Source organism: Palaemon carinicauda, chromosome 1 (genome assembly GCF_036898095.1).
Source record: "Palaemon carinicauda isolate YSFRI2023 chromosome 1, ASM3689809v2, whole genome shotgun sequence".
In the NCBI taxonomy this organism is placed as follows: domain Eukaryota; kingdom Metazoa; phylum Arthropoda; class Malacostraca; order Decapoda; family Palaemonidae; genus Palaemon; species Palaemon carinicauda.
In genome coordinates this window covers 318533566-318541739 of record NC_090725.1, presented here as the reverse complement: position 1 = coordinate 318541739, position 8174 = coordinate 318533566, and the positions used below count along the sequence as shown (strand labels likewise).

Genomic DNA, 8174 nt, shown 5'->3' with positions numbered 1-8174 from the left:
TTCCAAACCCTAACAGATATCCATGGTACATATCCCACTAATAATTTTTGAGATTTTCTCATTGCTGTTCACTCATGCAAGTACTCCCAAGATCAAACAGATTTCCACCCGTGCATTTGGTATTCTTTGGTGATAATCCATCAAAGTGAACAGTAGAACCAATGTTGCTTAAAGGCCGATTCACACGACCCGTTTTCTTTCAGACAGGCTCGCCGTCGGTTAATCGGCGTCTAGGTTTCTTACGTGTATTCAAATGCAACTGTTCACACGACCCGTCAGGCAGACGGCGGCCCTCGGACGTCGCCCTTCCGAGGCGGCTCGGCTTTCTTCCCAAGAAACCCCGACCGGTTTGACGGACGTTAGCCACCCGTCCCAACCAGCGGGTGGATGATGTTTTGTGTGAACGAGGACCTGTATTGTACCCGTTCGTTTCGTGGCCTACAACCCCGACTTTTCCTCATAGTATAGAAATTAGTTAGTTTGTTGTTGACACCATGTATTAGAGGTTAATTGAACTTTTTCAAGGGTATGAGGAGATGTTTGACATGGCAAACAAGATGTATAGAAATAATTTGCGTAAATAAAAGATATGGAAAATGACTGGAGAGACATTAAATAAAACAGGTGAGTTTATCGCAATTTTAATATCCTTGGCATGGTGCATAAAGCATTATGAAGTTGCATAACTTATGTTATCAACACAGTTATCAACCAACATCTTATAGTGTCAAAATTATCGTAATTTACTTGGTCCTAACGTGACAGAGTCTAAGTAAACAATGAAAACCGGGCGCTGGTAAACGGATACGGAACGCCTCGTGTGAATGTACAACATTTCGACTGCGGTTAGCCACCACCCAGCCTGTCGGAAAGAAAACGGGTCGTGTGAATCGGCCTTAATTCAATTGACAGAAACATCAAAGGTGGTCGCCCTTTTAAAGAATGAAGAACTTGATGGACTTTATTTAAAGTCTGTGATTGGTCTGAAATTCGTTTGTGGTAACCTAACAATCTAAAATAACGGGAGATGAGGAACCGCATTTCTCGTTGTTTAAAAAAGAACTGGAGCTATATGGGGTAGTGGAGAGATTAAGTCATAACGATGAACTTAATCCTTATAACCAAACCATCTGAAACTAAGTTTTATATACGTATAAAGAATGGCTGCAAAAATATGGGGTTAATATTTTTGGGAAAGTTTTAATATAGGAGATTAAGACTACAAAGAGCAATTGGTAAATGAAACAAAAAATATATGCTAAAGAAAATATTCTTGGGGGACACCACTAAAAATGAGGCAAGTCAACCGAATGTTTTGTTATAAAAAAATATAAATATGGGTGGGTGGATTAGATAGGTCAAATACCAGAGTAAAAGGAAAAAGATAAAAATAATTTTAATCTTTCGGATCAAATATTGTCAGCTGCTACTTGGTTGGCTAATGCCTAAAAGTCATCAAGGAAAAGCTTCCGAAATAACGGTAAGTCAGGAAAGAACCGCACGGATAATCAACACGAATAGCACCGTTTAGAATGCTGCAGTAATATCCTGGCAGAATAGGTAACAGTAGAATATTTAATTTAAAATTTATTGTATCCGCCTTCTATTAGAACAGATATATTAGTGTAGACTAACGAGAAGAAAAGTAGTCAGATTATTGCACAAAAAACTTTATAAGGACTATTATTACAAGAAGGGAACAATTTTATGTTAAACATTATTGCTGCATCAGTAGCATTATCCTTTTATTCTATCTCCTTTCATTCTGGATTGGACACTTCAAATCGAAATATGGAAAAAAACCTAGTGCATAAAGCCTAGGCCTTTGGTTTAGAATGAAGTAAAGCAGAGGATGCGAAGTTGAATAATGTTAAAATTAAGGTAATCTGTTGGAAAAGTCTTTGATTTCCAGCAAATGATATGAACAGTATGCAATGGTACCATAGCCATTAAGTCACAGGCAGAACCAGAAACAAAGGATGTTTATATCTTCAATCAAACCATTTTCAACTAGAGCGGACACTCGGTAGAGTGCGTACGTTCACCTATATCATGTTGAATATCACAACATCGGTAATTGAATTATACATGCAAATCAGACAAATATTGGCCACAGTATGTCAAAAAGCGTCTTTGATCTTTTCGGAACCTTGGCAATGACCTTTTACCCAGTCAATCACAAAATCTAATGAAATTATCTTTCAATTATGGGCAATCATCCCACTCATGAGATTTGGTCAAATAGTTTTTGAGAAATGCGAATCACAAACACACAGACAGACATACGAACAAATACACGCCCATCAGAACATAAAAAAAAAAAGCAGTTGTACCATGAATAAAAGGCATTGGAGAGGGCGCATCAGACATCCGACCCATTTAGTGTTTCCCAACCTTTTTTAAATGATTACCCCAAAATTTTATTTCCAACTAATCAATTACCCCATTGAACATATACCCGGTGCTGCTCGGAGCGGGGGCCAGGGTAGAGCTGCCTGCCACCCGGACCAAATTATTGTACAGCAATGTTAAAATTTTTTAGTTTTCCTATAAAATAATTATTGCAGATTTTGTGTATAAATTATGGCAATGATTATGGGAATGTGAATAACTCAATTTCAGAACATCTTGATTACCCCAAAAATACGGGTCCATTACCCAACTGGGGTAATTTACCCCAGGGTTTGGAAACTCTGCCTTAATGTGTGGATAACGGTAGGGAAGCAGAAGTGGAATAACAATTAGGTAAAATGTAAATCGATATTTTAGTGCCATGATCAAAGGATCTTCTATGGAACCAGTCAACCACACGAAAAAGGTAAAACTAAAACCTTTCCTGGCGAATTTCCCTCAGGCCCTTAAATGAATAAATTTATCTCAAACCACACAGGAATAAGAGGGATAAGTTTAAAGGTCGCTCATGAATGCCAGAGGCAAGGGACAGTGACATTGCCCTATCAAGCAAGACAATGCCCTCGAGCCTGACCATATTATATATGATCAGTGCCCAAGCCTCCTCTCCATCCAAGCTAAGACCAAGGAGGGCAAGGGAATGGCTGCTGATGACTCTGCAGATAGACCTATAGGTTGGTGAGGTTGCAGCGACTAAAGAAACTACGAGTTCGGGGGGAACTCGAACCCCAGTCTGGCAATCACCAGGCAAGGACGCTACTACCAGGCCACCACAACGTTGAATTAAATATTATTAGATGTAAAGGCACGAGGCCAAAAATATGGTTGTGATAAATTACTCAGAAAAGTGAGGGACACATATATACGACAATTAATTTAGGTAGATGCAGCCTCAGGCTTCACTGGTTAATAATTGTAGGTTTCTGAAACACATATTACTCATCTCATATAATATAACTATTTTAATAACCATCTTTACTTTACATCCCTGAATTCTGAGTAAATCCCTTCCTTAAGACCTCTGTTTAGTGAATACATGCATCCTTTACATATATAGCTTCAATATCTCTTTAGAAACTAAATTTTCATTTATGCAAAAATCTTATTATTTATGGAAAAGGAAACTAAGACAAATGGGTGCCTGAATAATGTTTTACAGATTGATTTAGAGCACAACACTTACTAAATTTCATTATATAGAAACGTAATAAACAAGCAAAATGACCAGGTTTGTATTTAATTAATTCCATTATTATTTATCGCAAATATCATCTCAGTGGTTCTCTCCTCTTCAGGCTGAGCTCAACAATGTGAATGAGATTGAGCGCATCGTCAACCCAGCCGAACTGGAGAGCGTCAGCAGCCAGCTAACTCTAAGCGTAAAGCGGCACCATTTCAAGGGGTCGACTATGTCCATTAAGTGCGTGGGTCGCCTAGCTGACCTCTACCAGAGGTCATCCCAGGTCATCATTAGGGAGCCATCCAGCCAATGGTTTATAAATAGTGATCTCTACCATACGTCAGGTGAGCTAATAAAAGGTTTATGAATTAAGGAATTTTATAATAGAATTGGGTTTATATCGAGATCCTTAGAATATTTCAAATAGAGGGAGACAATCTTTATGTAAAAGTAGAAAACCTAAATTATAGTAAATAAAAATGCATCTGGTAAGCAAATGAGAATCTAAACATGATAAAATGAAAACGATGATTATTAGTAAAAATATAAAATATATCAATTAAAATCAATTTATTAATATGATATGCAGTAAATCATTGGTAAAAGCCACAGAAAGTAAAGAATTGGAGGGTGTGTCAAACAAGAACGGGCACTCGGTTGAGCGAATACCATCGCCTATATCATGTTGTATATTACAAGATCGGCAATGGAATTTTGCACTTTTTGGCACTAGTTTCATGCAGACATAGAAACAAATAAACGCACGACTATCAAAGTATATAACCTTCACAACGAACTTCTTTTTCAGTATTTATTCCCTTATTTCCTTTCCTCAATGGGCTATTTTTAATTGCTGAAGCCTTGGGATTATGGCATCCTACTTTTTCCCTAGGGTCATAGCTTAGCTAATAATAATAATAATAATAATAATAATAATAATAATAATAATAATAATAATAATAATAATAATAATAATAATAATATATAAATTGAATCTTTCACATATACAAACTATAAAATCCTAAAAGAATAAAGACGGAAAGAACGATGGGAAATCATGCACTGCCTAACAACAGGATGCAAACGATATGAGGTAAACACACCTAGCAACAAAAGATGTCTCTATGCACAGGAGTTTGCGGACTTCAATAAATGAATATATAACTTTAAATGGCGTTTACATTTAAACTCATTCATAACTAATAGTTACACGACTTATTTACCGTCAACGTTTGGCCATTCTGTAAACTTCCTATGCAATATGGATATGCTCTCCATGTTACTATGATAAATTGATTGTTTATGAATATGAAAATGGTGTCAAAACAAGATGGATTATCAACCTCGTATGACTTTACAAATAGGAATGTTAGTTTGCGGAATGTTTTGAGTAAATAAATATAAAAATCTTGTAGGAAAAATGTCGTGAACATATTTTAACTTTTATACAAATCTTCATTTGTTTAAGCACAAACGGATACACAAATTATATATATATATATATATGTATATATATATATATATATATATATATATATATATATATATATATATATGTGTATATATATAAACACATATATATACATATATATTTGTATATATATAAATATATATATATATATATATATATATATATATATATATATATATATATATATATATATATATGTGTGTGTGTGTGTGTGTGTGTGTGTGTGTGTATGTGTATGTGTGTATGTGAGTTTGATATGCTTTAAACTCACTTGGAAACATGATGCACAGATGTAAATAAACCACACAAAATAGGGAAAATATAGAAGGAATCCTGACTACCTTCGTATTCCTTCGTCAAAAGTTTAGGTCCATGCAGGTAGCTTGCTGTTTCTGACATATTGTTTTGTAGATATCCGTATGTATGTTTGTACTTTCTCTGTACCATAGATAGTATTCAAATCTCTCAATAATACGGTTCTCTAAAAGAAGTAAGACGAAACTAGGCAGAATTCATTCTTAATTTGCATTTTCCCTTTGTTTATTATTATTATTATTATTATTATTATTATTATTATTATTATACACACACACACACACACACACACATATATATTTATATATATATATATATATATATATATATATATATATATATTCATTTATGTATTCATATATCTATATATAAATGTATATATATATATATATATATATATATATATATATATATATACATTCATATATGTATACTGTATATATATATATATATATATATATATATATATATATATATATATATATATATATATATATAGATAGATAGATAGATATATGTAAACATACATACATATATATATATATATATATATATATATATATATATATATATATATATATATATATATATATATATAAACGGGTGTGTGTATATTTGTAGGTTGTTAAGTTTGATTGTGAAACTCTTGTTGTCTAAGTGCACTGATACAACAAATAATTAACATCCATCTTTTTCTTTTGCAGGTTGCGCGGCCTGCCATTCGTATAGGTTACTACAACCTCTACTTCTTCTACAGTTCCTCCTATGCTCCCAAATTAATTAGAAAAGCTGAACTTTTGTAAGAACTTCTTACAAACATCTCAACTTTCGGGACTCTCTTGGCTTCGTCTATGGTGGCCGCTCTTCGTACTCCTCTGCCCAACCCTTATCTTCAATTCCGTCTCCTATTTGAATTTTTTATATACTTTTTCATCTAAGGCCCCGATTTATATATATATATATATATATATATATGTATATATATACATATATATATATATATATATATATATATATATATATATATATATATGTATTTATATACAGTATATATATATGTATGTATATACAGTATATATACATATATATATATATATATATATATATATATATATATATATATATATATATATATATGAGTTTATATATATATACATACATATATATATATATATATATATATATATATATATATATATCCGCACTTACACGTATGAATTACAATTGTTTTTTCATATTATTATTATTATTATTATTATTATTATTATTATTATTATTATTATTATTATTATTATTATTATCATTATTATTTTTATTACATAATCCGATTTCTCAGTTCACTGATTTATCAGCTTGATATATATTCCTTAATATAATATTGTAAAAACACACTTACACGGTTTTCCACAACACATACTGTCCATCAAATCGTTGTTTAAATACTGACTGCTCATTCTCAATGAAAATTAAAACTTAAATTGTTAATTTTATGTTAATTTCATGATTATAACAGGCCTGGAACATTGCTAGTAAAAGCTTTTTTGAGAATCAACATTAAACATCTAGTTGGGATTAACTGTAAAAAACAAAAGAATGGATAAAATATTGCTCAAGACAATTCGCATCGATGTACAATTGCACTTCTGATTCCTCAAAGTTTCACAAACACGTAGTTTCAGTAGATACCCTTTGAATTAAAGAAACACACATGTGCGATGCATTCATGTCTAGTCATAAGATACTCCTCATGATATATAATGCCATAACTCTAACTGTCTATCCAATGACTCTAAAACTTTACATTCCCAAAAAGGTTACTAAAGTGGACATTGATTTTGTAAAGCCTTTTGCCTCTTTACCATTGGAATTTAGGTCATTTTGCTTTCCAGTGTATATCTATCCGCCTATCTGTCTATGTACCATCTACTGTAAGTATATATCCACACGTGCAATTTTGCAAGTTATTTCACCATAATATCCTTTAAATCTTAATACATGGCACGTATTCCAATACTAAGATTAAGCTGACCAAAGGAAAACGTTCAGAGAATTAGAAAGCGAGATTATGTGAAGGTCGATATGAAGAGAGCGGGTTTGGTGGAAGAGGATGCCTTTGATAGAAGGTATTGGAGATGATGCAACCAGCAACCGACTCCTTAATTTAGTGATAACAGTGGAAAAGAAAAAGGCAAAAATATTTTTAAAAAATGCAAAAACATACAGTAATTTGAGCAATCATTGAAAACCCCATACAGAACAGAACAGAATCTCTTGATCATAAAAAAAAGAACAGTAATGCAATGGCAGTTTTCTTAATCATATGATATAGGAATTAAGTATTCTTACAAATAAAGGTATTGGCTCTATAGTTGTACCGAAAATCGTTTGGAATGAAATCCCACACAGAACCACACAATTCAAATTATAGCAATCTCTTACGATGACTACAAATGTAACATTATTATGATTCATAGGGTTGTATGATAGGGAAGTCTGGGAAATGTAATAGATGGATTAGGTTTGAAAGTGGAATATAAGTTCTTGGAAGTTCGTCTGTGAAGTTTTTATGAGTGATAGATTAATAAGCTTCAAAATCTCTGTAGAACATTTTTATACACGATAAATTGTTTTCATTAAGTTTCAGAGAGAATATACGGAAATTACAAAATCTACGTTCTATAAATGAATAAAACCCTATTAGATGCATACCCACTTGAAAACTACTCAAATTTATTGGATTTCCGATCAACAAAAGGTCTCTTATATATGCTTAGATTTTCAGTGACATTCCTTGGC

At 32.5% G+C, this 8174-nt stretch overlaps 1 pseudogene; it reads left to right on the top strand.

Annotated features, from left to right (window-relative positions):
* LOC137640632 (uncharacterized) overlaps positions 1 to 6318 on the top strand; it is a 47609-nt pseudogene extending 41291 nt beyond the window's left edge.
* The last annotated feature ends 1856 nt before the right edge of the window (positions 6319 to 8174 follow it).